Consider the following 16,280-nt stretch of genomic DNA (forward strand, 5'->3'; position numbering starts at 1 on the left):
CGTAGTGTACAGAGCATGGAGGCGCTACCAGGAGACAGGCCAGTACATCAGGAGACGTGGAGGAGGCCGTAGGAGGGCAACAACCCAGCAGCAGGATCGCTACCTCTGCCTTTGTGCAAGGAGGAACAGGAGGAGCACTGCCAGAGCCCTGCAAAATGTCCTCCAGCAAGCCACAAATGTGCATGTGTCTACTCAAACGATCAGAAACAGACTCCATGAGGGTGGTATGAGGGCCCGACGTCCACAGGTAGGGGTTGTGCTTACAGCCCAACACCGTGCAGGACATTTGGCATTTGACAGAGAACACCAAGATTGGCAAATTCGCCACTGGCGCCCTGTGCTCTTCACAGATGAAAGCAGGTTCTCACTGAGCACATGTGACAGACGTGACAGAGTCTGGAGATGCCAAGGAGAATGTTCTGCTGCCTGCAACATCCTCCAGCATGACCGGTTTGACTGAGGGTCAGTAATGGTGTGGGGTGACATTTCTTTGGGGGGCCGCACAGCCCTCCATGTGCTCGCCAGAGGTAGCCTGGCTGCCATTAGGTACCGAGATGAGATCCTCAGACCCTTGTGAGACCATATGCTGGTGCAGTTGGCCCTGGGTTCCTCCTAATGCAAGACAATGCTAGACCTCATGTGGCTGGAGTGTGTCAGCAGTTCCTGCAAGATGAAGGCATTGATGCTATGGACTGGCCTGCCCGTTCCCCAGACCTGAATCCAATTGAGCACATCTGGGACATCATGTCTCGCTCCACCCATTGAACCACAGACTGTCAAGGAGTTGGCGGATGCTTTAGTCCAGGTCTGGGAGGAGATCCCTCAGGAGACCATCCACCACCTCATCACGAGCATGCCCAGGCGTTGTAGGGAGGTCATACAGGCACGTGGAGGACACAAACACACTAAAAAGCCTCATTTTGACTTTTTTTAAGGACATTACATCAAAGTTGGATCAGCCTGTAGTGTGTTTTTCCACTTTATTTTGAGGGTGACTCCAAATCCAGACCTCCATGGGTTAATAAATTTGATTTGCATTGATAATTTTTGTGTGATTTTGTTGTCAGCACATTCAAATATGTAAAGAATAAAGTATTTAATAAGAATATTTTATTCATTCAGATCTAGGACGTGTTATTTTAGTGTTCCCTTTATTTTTTTGAGCAGTGTATAAATATATATATATATATATATATATAAATGCCCTCAGCAGATCTTGCATTTGTCCCTGAGGCCCCAGGAAACTGTCTGCAGGAGAGGATCAAGGGGTCTGCAGGCAGCTGGTGGGGGAGGAGTCTCATGGGGATCACTGAGGGCTGAGCTTGGAGAACTGGGGAGCACTGCAGGAGCAGTGCTAGCATTACATTTCCCATATTCCCTGTGAGCAGCCTGCTGTGACCAGAAATTCTGGGATATGTAGTCCGTTCAGTGCTGTGGACCCTAGTCAGTCTCATGTAGATGCTAGGACTGCTTTCCGGCACTAGCTAGGAAAAGAAGGATTGGTATAAGGAAGTGGGCATTACGGTGTGAGGCATAATGTGTAAGGGGCATTATGGTGCAAGGTATAATATGTATGGAGCAGTACAGTGTGGTGCTTAATGTGTAATGGGCATTACAGTGCATGGCATACTGAGTAAGGAGCATTATGGTGCATGGCATATTCTGAAAGGGGCATTACAGTGTGAAGCATAACTAAGTGGCATTACGGTGTGTGGCATAATGTGTAAGGGGCATTACTATGAGTATAAGGAGGAAAAATGACAATTAATGTAAGGGGCATGAATCAGTAATGATAATATAGTGTAATACAGTAGATTGTTTGAAGGAGGGGGCTTAAAACCAGTATCTTACCTAGTGCCCAATGAAGTCTAAATCCGGCTAGACTATAATTTTAATGGGAATGTAAAAGGCTCATGCTGTTGGGATAGAGGCAGGGCTGGTGTGTATTGAGGATGAGTAGTGAGACTGCTATTATTAAATCCTTTTTTGTACAGCACATGTGACAGGAAGTTTATTTGTATTATTGATACTTAATATTGAAAGTGTTGCAAATAAAGTAGTTAAAAACAAATGTAACATAAATATATATGACCTGTGTCTGACATCAACAAGCAATGGGTCTAATTCAGGGGCAGATTTATTAAGCTCAGTTAAGTGTTAAAGTGGAAGGTGATAAAGGGCCAGCCAATCAGATCCTAACTGGCATGTCACAGGCTGGGTTTGAAAAATGTCAGTTAGGAGCTGACTGGCTTGTCCTTTATCACCTTCCAAGTTATCACTTCACTGAGCTTAATAAAACTGCCCCTCAGTCCTGATCGCAGCAACAACATTTCCCCTAATGGGCAAAACCATGTGCACTGCAGTGGGGTAGATATAACATGGAGAGAGAGTTAGATTTGAGTGGGGTGTGTTCAAACTGAAATCTAAATTGCACTATAAAAATAAAGCAGAAAGTATTTACCCTGCACAGAAACAAAATAACACACCCAAATCTAACTCTCTCTGCAAGTTATATCTGTCCCACCTGCAGTGCACATGATTTTGCCCATTAGAGAAAGATTTTGCTGCTGCTATCACGTCTCAATTAGGACCAAGGGGGGTCATTCCGAGTTGTTCGCTCGTTGCTGATTTTTGCAACGGTGCGATTAAGGCAAAAATGCGCATGCGCTAAGTATTTTAGCACAAAACTTAGTAGATTTACTCACGTCCGAAGAATTTCCATCGTTGAAGTGATCGGAGTGTGATTGACAGGAAGTGGGTGTTTCTGGGCGGAAACTGGCCGTTTTCTGGGAGTGTGCGGAAAAACGCAGGCGTGCCAGGATAAAACGTGGGAGTGTCTGGAGAAATGGGGGAGTGGCTGGCGTTCAGCAGAGCATGTTTGTGACGTCACACCAGGAACAAAACGGGCCGAGCTGATCGCAGTGTAGGAGTAAGTCTCGAGCTACTCAGAAACTGCTAAGAATTTTCTATTTGCAATACTGCTAATCTTTCGTTCGCAATTCTGCTAAGCTAAGATACACTCCCAGAGGGCGGTGGCCTAGCGTGTGCAATGCTGCTAAAATCTGCTAGAGAGCGAACAACTCGGAATGACCCCCAATATACAGTATACTGCAAATCTGTACACATCTTTAAAACATTGCTACTTTGCATATGCTCACAATACAATATTTTTTTTAATCAAATTGCAAGTGCAGTGGCGGACAACTGTGCAGAAGCATCACATGTCTTTATTTACCAATGTTTGCAAGGTGAATTCCTCTATGAACTGGAAACATGTTGTACTGTATTGTTGGCTGATTAAGCCTGGCTGATTGATCCAGGGTGTAGGACTCTAAGGGAGTAGGCTCAAAGGGAGTAAATATATAATTTTAATATCAAAGCCTGGACTTAGCCTGGATGAAATACAGTAGGCAAAGGACTACAATCTCCGTCTAACATCTTATTCTCTCACCTACAGGTAATCAAAACAATTACTACAACTCTCACCAGCTGCACAGTAAACTAGGATACTATAGCCTTGCATTGTCTGGTTTGCCTAGGTAATCAAAACAAATACTACAACTCTCACCAGCTGCACAGTGAACTAGGATACTATAGCTTTGCATTGTCTGTTTTGCCTAGGTAATCAAAACAATTACTACAACTCTCACCAGCTGCACAGTGAACTAGGATACTAGAGCCTTGCATTGTCTGTTTTGCCTTGGTATTCAAAACAATTACTACAACTCTCACCAGCTGCACAGTGAACTAGGATACTATAGCCTTGCATTGTCTGTTTTGCCTAGGTAATCAAAACAATTACTACAACTCTCACCAGCTGCACAGTGAACTATGATACTATAGCCTTGCATTGTCTGTTTTGCCTTGGTAATCAAAACAATTACTTCAATTTTCACCAGCTGCACAGTGAACTAGGATACTATAGCCTTGCATTGTCTGTTTGCCTAGGTAATCAAAACAATTACTACAACTCTCACCAGCTGCACAGTGAACTAGGATTCTATAGCCTTGCATTGTCTGTTTTGCCTAGGTAATCAAAACAATTACTACAACTCTCACCAGCTGCACAGTGAACTAGGAAACTATAGCCTTGCATTGTGTGTGTTTTGCCTAGGTAATCAAAACAATTACTACAACTCTCACCAGCTGCACAGTGAACTAGGATACTATAGCCTTGCATTGTGTGTTTTGCCTAGGTAATCAAAACAATTACTACAACTCTCACCAGCTGCACAGTGAACTAGGATACTATAGCCTTGCATTGTCTGTTTCGCCTAGGTAATCAAAACAATTACTACAACTCTCACCAGCTGCACAGTGAACTAGGATACTATAGCCTTGCATTGTGTGTTTTGCCTAGGTAATCAAAACAATTACTACAACTCTCACCAGCTGCACATTGAACTAGGATACTATAGCCTTGCATTGTCTGTTTTGCCTAGGTAATCAAAACAATTACTACAACTCTCACCAGCTGCACATTGAACTAGGATACTATAGCCTTGCATTGTCTGTTTTGCCTAGGTAATCAAAACAATTACTACAACTCTCACCAGCTGCACAGTGAACTATGATACTATAGCCTTGCATTGTCTGTTTTGCCTAGGTAATCTGGAGTTATTGTTATGTGCAGAATTTAGGCTGTTTAATTGTTAGATATTTGGTGAATTTGGGATGTCCTCCTCCCATATCACTATTTGTTTGTTTTAGCTTTTATTGCCCACCAGTGGGTGTTGGGCAATGGGTGGTGTTTTTATCAGCGAACCTATACCTTACACATGTTAATGTTAGTTCATATTAGAGTATAGTTGGCTGATTAAGCCTGGCTGATTGATCCAGGGTGTAGGACTCTAAGGGAGTAGGCTCAAAGGGAGTAGATATATAATTTTAATATCAAAGCCTGGACTTAAACTGGACGAAAAACTGAAAGAAAACTTAAAACAACAACAGATGAACTACTTATCAATATCAACTGTATTTGCAAATTTATCACCCTCCAACTTTCAATCTGTGAACACTATGCAACCCATTTGCAGAAAGGAACATATGTAAGATCAAGTTTCCATCGATAATCAGGATCACAAAGATCTTATTTGGGACAATTGTGAGTTCATCTTCTCATCTACAAACACTTAAAAAATCTAACAGAATTACTATTGCTTCTTAACCCTCTCACAATCCCTTTATTTCTTACAGTCCAAATACATTTCTGCACCCACTTTATCTACGCTTTTGACTCATTTCATACTAAATCTACACCCATTGAGCCTACACTGCTTTTCTCACCTCCATTTCTGCAATTCTTCTGCTCGGATTCCCTTACAGTCTCCTCTCCTACTCTACTTTCCCTCAACCTATTTACCTACTTAACACTGTCAAGTCTTTCTTATACTCCCCACATCACTCAGTGTCTACCTAATCATGTATCTTTATCCTTCCCCCCTAGTCTCCTACACCTCCTCCTCTCTCCCCTCCTCTGTCTCCCCTCTATCCCTCTGTTTCCTTCCCCCTCCTTTCCTTTTTCCCCACTTTCATTCACCTCTGCCCCATGGTCCTGCTACCCCACAACTCAGCCCTGCTCTCTCTCTCCCTTCCCTGTCACCTCCCCACACCCCCATCCACATCACACTGACCTCCCTCCCTGCCCACCTCCTGCAGTTTCCCCTCCTAGCTCAAGGACCCGTACCATCACTACTCTCTCATCATCCCTGCCCTCAAAGTTAATCTCACCTCATCGCTACAGCAACAGTACTAATCTCATTCACATTTCTCCCACAAACTCATACCCCCTATCCTGTGCCCTCTGGAATGCCAGATCTGTTTGTAACAAACTGGTCTCCACTCATGACCTTTTCATTTCCAACTCCCTACACCTACTAGCCATTACTGAAACTTGGATTACGCCCTCTGACACTACTTCTCCTGCTGCTCTCTCTGCTGGGGGCCTCACATTCACACACACACCCCAACCTGGGGGTCGCCATGGGGGTGGTATTGGGGTCCTTTTTACCTTCTAGTTACTCCTACCAACTCATACCACCAGAACCATCCCTTACATTCTCTACATTTGAGGTCCATGCCATATGCATCTTCCAACCAGTCCATCTTAGAGTTGCTGTCATTTACCGCCCCCCTGGCACTGCTTCCAAATTCATCAACAACTTTGCTTCCTGGCTTACTCACTTCTGACATTCCCTCCATTATCCTAGGCGATTTCAACATCCCTACTGACATCCCCACACAATCCCCTGCCTCTAAACTCCTTAACCTCACCTCTTCACTTGGTCTCTCCCAGTGGACCTCCTCACCCTCCCATGTGAATGGGAACTCACTGGATCTGGTCTTCACTCACCGCTGTGATATTTCTGATTTTTCCAACTCCCCATTTCCCCTCTCTGACCACCTCCTGCTCTCCTTTAACCTATCTCTCTCGACTTCCCCATCTCTACCTCCTAAGGCTACCATCACTAAGCGTTACATTTAAGCTATTGACACCACATTCCTTTCCTCCCTGTTTGACTCACTTCTCTTTCCTATTCTCTCTCATGCCCTGAACAAGCCACTTCCACATACAATGCATCCCTTACTTCTGCTCTTGACTCTGTTGCTCCACCAACCACTATTCACCCTCACAAATTAACACCTCAACCCTGGCACACCAAATGCACCAGATATCTGCAAAAATGCTCACGTACTGCTGAGCGACACTGGAGGAAATCACGCTCTAAGGCAGACTTCCTCCATTTCAAACTTATGCTTTCATCCTTCAGTGCTGCCCTTTCTCTTGCTAAACAGTCATACTTCAAGAACCTCATCTCCTCCCAGTCTTCCAACCCCCGGCACCTCTTTGCCACTCTCAACTCACTCCTCTGCCCACCTCCACCTCATCTCCCTTCCTCAGTCTCTGCTCTTGACTTTGCCACTTACTTTACATCCAAAATTTACTCCATACGTTAGGACATCACATCACACCAGACCATCAGTAACCAGCCTTCTCCCATCCCTTACCAACCCTCCCCATCCCTCGCACCTACTCTGACATCTTTCTTCCATGAATCTGGAGAGGAAGTCATGGCCCTCATTCGTTCCTGTCCCCTCACCACCTCCCCACTTGACCCTATCCCCTCGCGCCTCCTCCGCTACCTCTCTCCTTCTGCTTGTTCCCATCTTTTCCACCTTCTTAATCTCTCCCTCTCATCAGGCACTGTCCCCTCTGCCTTCAAGTATGCACTCATTTCTCCTATTTTTAAAAAACCTACCCTTAATCCAAACACTCTCTCCAACTACCGACCCATCTCTCTCCTCCCTTTTGCCTTCAAACTCCTAGAGCATATTGTCTACAACTGACTTACTTCCTTTCTTTCCTCACATTCACTGCTTGACTCATTTCAGTCTGGATTCCATCCTCTCCACTCCACTGAAACTGCCCTTACAAAAGTATGCAATGACCTCCATGCTGCTAAATCTAAGGGACACTACTCTCTACTTATTCTACTTGATCTCTCTGCTGCTTTTGACACTGCGGATCATCCTCTCCTACTGCAAATCCTTCACTCCATTGGTCTGTGTGACACTGCCCTCTCTTGGCTGTCTTCCTACCTTTCTGACCATTCATTCTCTGTCTCCTCTCATGACTCCACCTCCCCCTCACTTACACTAACTGTAGGGGTACCCCAAGGTTCTGTCCTTGGTCCTCTTCTCTTCTCTCTCTATGCGTCTTTACTAGGTAAGCTCATTAGTTCTTTTGGTTTCCAATATCATCTCTGTGCTGATGACACCCAAATCTATCTTTCCTCTCCAGACCTCACCCCTGCACTCCTCACTCGTATCTCCAACTGTCTCTCTGCTACCTCTTCCTGGATGTCCCAGCGCTTTCTTAAACTTAACATGTCAAAGACCGAGCTGATCATCTTCCCTCCCTCCCGCATAACCTCACCTCCTACAATCTCATTATCTATTGATGGCACTACTTTCTCCTCTAGCTCCCAAGTGTGCTGTCTTGGAGTAATCCTTGACTCCTCCCTCTCCTTCAAACCACACATTCAGCACCTCTCACAAACCTGCCGTTTTCATCTAAAAATATTTACAGAATCAGACCCTTTCTGACCCAGGAAGCTACTAAGACTCTTATCCACTCACTGGTCATCCCCAGACCGGACTACTGTATTCTCCTACTGACTGGCATTCCTGACAAATACCTCACTCCAATCTACCCCCAATGCTGCTGCCCAGCTCATCCTCCTCACCAAATGCACTACGTCCACCTCTCCTCTCTTACTAGACCTTCACTGGCTCCCCTTCCCTTTCAGAATCCATTTCAAGCTTCTCACACTCGCTTACAAAGCCCTCACCCACTCCTCTCCCATCTACATCTCTGACCTTATCTCCCTTTACACTCCCACCCATCATCTTCGCTCTGCTAATGCACGCCAACTCTCCTGCCTATGGATTACTTCCTCCCACTCCTACCTCCAAGATTTTTCATGTGCTGCACCACTTCTCCTACCTCTCCCCTCAGACTCTCCACCTCTCTACAAAACTTCAAACGGGCTCTCAAGACCCACTTCTTCAGCAAACCCAGCCAAATCTCATCCTAACCCTCTGTTCCATGCTCTCTATGTACCCCATCTGTGTCACCCCTGTATGTCTACCCCTCCTCTTTAGAATGTAAGCTCTCACGAGCAGGGCCCTCTTCCCTCATGTGCTTATCCTTTCTTACTTTAATAATCTTCAACTGTACCAAATCCAGCAGTCTTCTGCCACCGGACACTTAGTCCAGTGTCATCTGCTAATGTAACTATGTTTATTTACCCTGCACTTGTCCTATACTGTCATCAACTATAAGTTGCTGTTTTCCTATTTTATTATTTGTTTATGTACTCTGTAATTGGGTGCTGCGGAACCCTTGTGGCACCATATAAATAAAGGATAATAATAATAATATACTTCAGAATAGGATAAAGTAAAGGAAAGAGAAAGACAAATAAAATACTTTACACTATAGCATTATTTGTTTCCCCTTAACCTTAAAAAGTGTTTAGACTAAACATTATATACTTCAAATAATTGAAATAATAACACAGAGGCATAATTATGGTGAAAAATAAGGAACTGGTGGTAGGGAAAGCATGAATCTTTACCCAATTAACAAAAAGTGGGGTTTCAATTACTCACTCTTACCAGCATATGGGGTCATTCCAACCCGATTGCAGTGTGCTTTCTTTCGCACAGCTGCAACCAGGTCACTACTGCGCACGTGTGGGGGCCATAATGTGCACGAACGACGTTGCCCAGTGACAGCGGAAAAAGCAGTCGCAGTGGCGATTGCAAGACGATTGACTATAGGAAGGCATTCCGGGGCGTCAACTGACCGTTGGAGCCCGTTTTCAGGGAGTGGTAAGAAAATCGCAGGTGTGTCCAGGCGAATGGAGGGCAGATGTCTGACGTCAAAGCTGAGCCCATCATCATTGGATCCGTCACACATGGTAAGTATGTCCAGGTCTGGTCTTGTTTTGCAGGATACTTTTTTAGCATAGCAGGGCTGCACAAGCGATCGCAGCCCTGCTATGCTAAAATACACTCCCCCATAGGTGGAGATTAGTTGATTGCACCAGCAGCAAAAAGTTGTTTGGTGCAATCAACTCGGAATGAGGGCCATAGCCACTAACCTTTTTGAAACCCCCATACAGGTGCTGATATCTATATTAAGTGCCCAATGTTAGCACTAATTGCCATGTTTTACTGCCCGATAACATGACAAAAAAAGTCTGGCTGGTTGTAAATCCAAAAGGACAAAGAAGCCTTGAGCCAATAATCACTCCCTTAAATATACAGTATTTCCATAAATAATGTATGCTCCCATATTGCTATCGGTTCCACACAACCACAACACAAATCAGTTTAGTCTTTCACAACCAATTTTAAACCAACCTAACAGTAGAGGCCTTTCTAGACCTGTGTTCTCCAGTGTTGTCTCTAGTGTTTGTGCAGTCTGCAGGAGATCTAGACAATTGAGAGCTGCACATGTCTGGGAACAGGTTGTATATGCAATACGTGTACAAAAAGATATTTCTCTGGCGCTACCCCCTACACAAATATATGTATGTGCTACTTCATATGCAATTGTTGTGACAGTTCTTCTGGCCTAATGGTTTTGGCAAGGGAACAAACCCCAAGGATGAACTCCCTCTGTAAGCTAATTAGGAGAGACAAGAAATTAATCAGGGCTAAGATATGAGTTTCTTCAAAACCTGTCTACATGTATGGACTCTATTCAAGTATCTTTGAACATTGAACCCACCCCTCTGACACCTAAACTCATGAGGTCTAGTTCTCTATATTCATCATCCAGCTTAACCTTTCCACACCAGTCAAATATCATGAGATCCCTAAAACCTGCAGAGGTTTCTATAACTATGTATCTTTCACTTGGAAATACAGCCTGGAGACAGAGTCTGTCTGTCCAACCATGACTATGTGTACCATTCAAGACATTTTCTTCACAGTTCATAGGATTATTTGGAATCACTTAAGACATCAATCGAGTTTCTTAGAAGTTACAATTGCCTCCATATCTCCGTGTACTCAATTCGGTTCACATTTATCTTATGAAACCTTTGGTTCTAAATCAGTTTTATTCTCCTAACCAAGGCTCTATGGTAATCCAGACTCAGCACAGAAAGGAATACAAAGTCAACAACATCTTGGATTCTTGCTTCAAACATGACCATCTCCAGTATCTTACTAACTAAACAGGCTATGGCCCAGAAGAGAGTGCTTGGGTCATTACTTCTGATGTACACTCTCCAGGTTTGAGCCAAATGTTTCATTTAAAACCCATTTTAAGTGTCCAGAGGCAACTTGTAAGATGTAGAGTATTGTTACACATCTGGGTCTTATATCCCATTACCGAGTCCGATGATGTTGAATCATGGCCATCTGTGTCCCTCAAGGTGGCCTATGCCATTTCTGAGACCACTGCTGACATTTATGCCAGTAGCTCAGCATTACCCTTCTGGCAGTTCTCGCAGTTGCAGTGCAAATGAACCACCATCTTGCATTTGCTAAAATTACCACATTATCAGGTTCATGAAATTATGCACACTTGCTCTGCTTATCCAATTAGCACAAGAAGTGCTCTATTTAAACCTGACTCATGCTATACTGATTTCCAGAACAACACTCTGCTCCTAGAGATCTGTGTCCTGGTTCAGGTGGCTTTCAGCTTCAGTTTAAGTCTCCTGTTACCTGCATTGTCAAGTGCATTCTGTATCTGACTCAATCAACCTGTATTGCCAAGTGTATTCTGCATCCCCATTCAGTCTGCACACATTCAAGTCATCTGACATCAGGACTCTCCTGCAGTTTGCATCAATTCCAGTAGGTTACCAAAACATGCAGGTGTATTGCATATACAGAATTATTGGAATGATTGGGTCGAAGGCTGCACTAACCACTCTTGTGTAACGTGGTGGATATGCTGCATATGGGGATAGAGGGGATCCACCTTCCCCCACAATAGTTATTCATTTACAAAAACATATTCCTCTGGCGCTTCCTTCTACAAAAATATATGTATGTGCTACTTCATATGCAATTGGTTAAAATCAATACATATAGAGATTTTATAAAATATAATTTTAATTTTTAAACGTATTTACACTTTCAATTGAGTTCAAGTTTGTTTCTCAATAAGCTAAAAACTGGTACACACATAAAAGACAAAATACAACATATAAACATAGAAGAAACAGATAACAAGTGTGCATACCCTAGGAATGATCCAAAGCCATTGGGAGTGACACACTTTATAGCGGTCTTACTCACACCCACTGGATATGAATAGTAATGTTTTGTATTCCAACAGGATCAGATGATTTAAAAGTCAATGAATAAGGATAATTTTCAGATTTTCCATATCTTTACTTTCCTTAATGTTGTTCGATCAGCACCAATTGCGGTGAGGCAGAAGTAGTTTGCCGGCAAACTTGAAGGGTGCTGTGGGTGAAGTGGTAATCACTGTCCCCTTCTTCTCTTAGTTATCAATGCATTTCCCCTGTCAAGGCACTGTTCATCCTTGGGGTTTGTTCTCTTGCCAAAACCATTGGGCCAGAAGAACTGTCACAACACTAGGGTTTTGTAGATACAGATCAGGACCTTGGGATTAGCTTTATAAGCAGGAGAATAAACAAAGCTTGAAGTCTTGATTAAGCTATTTCTCATTTGGACCAATGCTACTTTTTAGTAGATATACTGTACAGTATGGATGTCTGAGAGCAGATTAGAATACTCAAAGTAGACACTGATCACTGTAGCAAAGCACAGGCTTGCTGCAACTGAATACAGTTTATAGATAATGCTGGTCGTAGGACTATAACACAAATGAGGCAGTTTGCAGATAGCATGAGAGCAGAGTGTCTATATTACTTGTGGAAGCATGCAGGAAATGTACTTGAGTGCTGCACATGGCTGGGAGCATGTTTTACATGCAGATGAGCTTGCATATTGTAGGATACCTACTGGAATAGGTGTAAAGAGCATAACAGCCCAGATGGTATATGACTGGATTGTATGTGGACTTAATCGAATACAAAATGCACTTGACAATACAGATAACTGGAGACTGGAATAGAAAATGGAAGCCACTAGAGCCTGGATACTGATCTCCAGGAGTAGAGTGGTATTCTTGCAATGAGCATGAGACAGGGTTTAAATACAGTATGAGTGTGACTGCAGGAATCCGATTGGATAGTGTAGTTATGTTAGTGAATCCAAGATGGCTGCTCCCATGATCTACACCTGAAGGAGGTGTGAGGAGGAAAACTCCAGTCCCACATTTATAAATGTCAGAAAAACTCTAAGGAATGCCAGATGTAACCAGGATTGACATGGATGGCTATGATATGACATTGCAGGAGTCAGTAATTAGGGTTAAGACCCTGAAGTGTGACAGTAACATCAGGAGCAATAGCACAAAAATGTACCCAGTCAAATCTAGACAAACCATTGGCTATACAATTCTCAACTCTAAGGACATGGCTAGCCCAGAAGACAGCATTCAATTTAATGATCTGCTGACCTTCCTAAAAGGGTGGAGGTTACTAACCTGGAGACCATCTTGGAGCATTAATTTATTGATATCTTCAGCCAAGAATAGTCAATGGGCCAGTTTGTTGTTGAAATAGGCACACAACATACTTCTCCAAGGGGTTCTCCTAGAAACTTTATTGCAAAGGAGCTGCACTACACAAGTAGGGATATTATCCTTTTTCTGGCAAGGGTGAAAGACCTCCTGGGCTTTAACAATCAACATGTTGCAGTCTTTCCTAATATCTCATTGAAGATCCAGAAAAAGAGAGCACAATTTATTCAAGCTAAGAGATGTAAATGCCCACATGACACAATCTCCTTATATGCCTATCATATGTTTGGGGGACCTTAATCATAAGAAGGATCCTGCATTGGACAGATGGCATGAGAGCCAGTTAGCTGTCCCTACTACAGTAAGATAAATTGTTTTGATAAATTGAGAACTGCGATAGGGCTGTTTTTGTATCTGCCACTATAGACACCCACTTACTAGACTTTATTTATGTCCCTCCCCCAGATGTAATTCCCTATCCTGTACTGACTAATTCTAGTGTTATAAATGTTTGATTAGCTCTCTATGGGAATTTCTGATCAGTTTTTGTAATATCTGACTTCTCTGCGGACAAAGTTATAAGATTTTGAAAATGTAATCTCTTTTGGATTTTGTTGATGGATATCATAACATTATTGAATATTGGGAGAAGTACAGATGTATCCATGCTGATCTATCCTGTAGCTTGCCATATTCATGGTAATCCAGGAATGGCAAGTGTGCCTGTGACTAGGATGTGCATGTGCGTCTAAGTACGCACGCACATAGAAATACATGGGCAGCATAGTAAGGTGCTGCTCAGCATCCTAAGGTGTAAACCCTCCTTGACACGGTGTGTGTGCCCGAGCGGTCATGCCGCAGGATGGAAGAGCATGACTACATTTGTATTTTGCTAACAAAGCTAAAGGGCTGAGCCCTTGGATACACTGGGATTCATTTAAGACAATTTTTACAAACACATTTATGAAACTGTTGCAAACACGAAACAGTGTAATAGGAAAAAAGTGGTGGCGTTGGAACAGTAACACCAGGATTTGGAGACCTTGTATATTGTGTCCTGGTCAAGATTGGATAGGTGAGATTGGCTCATCTACAGTATTGTGGCACATACTTTACTAATTCCAAACTTTCAGCCTTTCTTTATGCTTTTGCTCTCCCCAATTTTCACAAACTTCAATATTTCAATGCTACTATATTAGAGGAATTATTTGACAATGCTACTAATTAATTTATTAATAAGAAGATTCCTGGTATAGATGGCATCCCATTAAAAGTGTACAAGTACTTTTGCCAGTTTTTAATTCCTTGGTTTAAAGACATTTTTAATATTTTTCTACAATGGGGTCTTGCTTCCTTCTACTGTATATCTGATACCTAATTTCAAAGCTAGAAAGTATCCTATTTAGTATTTACCCAGAATCTTAGAGGCCTATTTTAGTTCTGGTGACAGTTCTAGCTATTAAACTTAATTCAGTGATCACTAAGATCATTCATTTGATCAGACAGGTTTTATGTCTGGTAAATCCATGCTTACAAATCTCTGACTTCTTTGCACTCACAGATTACTCACTCATTGATTGAGAGAGCAGTACGTGTGTCTTTGGATGTGGTCAAAGCTTTTAATATTATAGAGATTGGGTACCTGTGCAAGATGATGGCCCATTTTGGTCTCGGTGACAGATTTATTCATTGGCTAAAGTTGCGTTTTTATACACTGGAATCCAGAATTTGTTTAAATGGAAATGTTTCTGCCTCATTTGATCTTGCTGAAGGAACCAGGCAGAGTTGTCTGTTGTCAATGGTTTTTGTCACCTTGGCTATAGAGACCCTTGTCTATTTGATTCAACTGCATCATTTATTCATGGTTTTCCTATGGTTAATGTGACTGGTAGTACAGCTTTGTATGCTGATGATTTGTTGCTATTTTTGTCTGATCCATGTGGGTCTATGGTTGCTCATCTTAAGGCAATAGATTGGTTTGGAAATTTTTCTGGCCTACGTATAAACTGGAGTAAGCCACATTTTTTTCCAATGGGCTGGTCTGTAACACAGGGGAGCAATAGCTGTCAATTATTATGTAACAAAAGTGGTGGGTTCCTCTGTACACTGGAAATGGAGCAGTAATGGAAAATCACCAGGAGATACCTCACTCATACAAAAAATAGTTTCAAAAGTTGTGGAAATTCCATACTCCACTGTTAGGAGATATGACAACAAAGTTTTATAGCTAAATCCCATATTTCTTTTTTCCTTTTATATGATGTTGTTCATTGCGAACCTCTAAGAAAATAGGAAAAAATGAAAAATGGAGCTCGAGAGAGACTGTTTGGGACTGATCTATCTACATTGGTTACCACCATTAGGTTGAACTATTATATTTTATTATCATATATCTTAGTAGAGGAGTATGGAATTTCCACAAATTTTGGGCTGTCAATTATTTGTCTGGACTACTAAGCATGACTATTTAGGTATTGGATAGCTGATGCACTCTGTGACTATGTTACATTAAGCTTAACATTGATCTGGTAATGGAATAGCTTAAGAGTACAATCATAGACTAGTCTTCTGCTCACAGTGATGGTAAAATAAATTTGAGTAAAAATGCTTTTTACAGCCTTGTACTTGTATGCTTTGCAACATTTTCTAACTTATCTACACAAGAATGTGTTTACTTATGTCAATAAATATCATTGCTATTGTGGGGGAACAGGTTCAAAGTAGAACATAGAGACACTCCATTGCCCTGGTGCATGTGTAATTGTGACATCACTGAATAAGCTTCAGGAGCAAAAAGATAGGTGCCTAGTTAACTTAAACACACAATAATTGTTTTCTCCACTGGGAGACCAAGACAACTCCTAAAAATGTTGGGGTTTCTTGATGAGAGAATAGGAAAGTTTGCTAGAGATTAGTATCCTTAAAACAATCAAGCTCTACATTCAGCAGAGAGAATGCTAACATAATACTCTTTATTTTCAGTGCATACCTCTCTCTCTTTTAGATGAACAAATACTGTCCCATATAATCTACTGTATTCTGTCCAGGAATAAAATAGAAAGCGAGGGTTGTGATAGAGAAATAGATAGATAGCTAGATAGATACTTCCCTGTCAGTAGTATACACAATGAGTTTCCCA

This window comes from Pseudophryne corroboree, chromosome 7 (assembly GCF_028390025.1).
Source record: "Pseudophryne corroboree isolate aPseCor3 chromosome 7, aPseCor3.hap2, whole genome shotgun sequence".
In the NCBI taxonomy this organism is placed as follows: Eukaryota; Metazoa; Chordata; class Amphibia; order Anura; family Myobatrachidae; genus Pseudophryne; species Pseudophryne corroboree.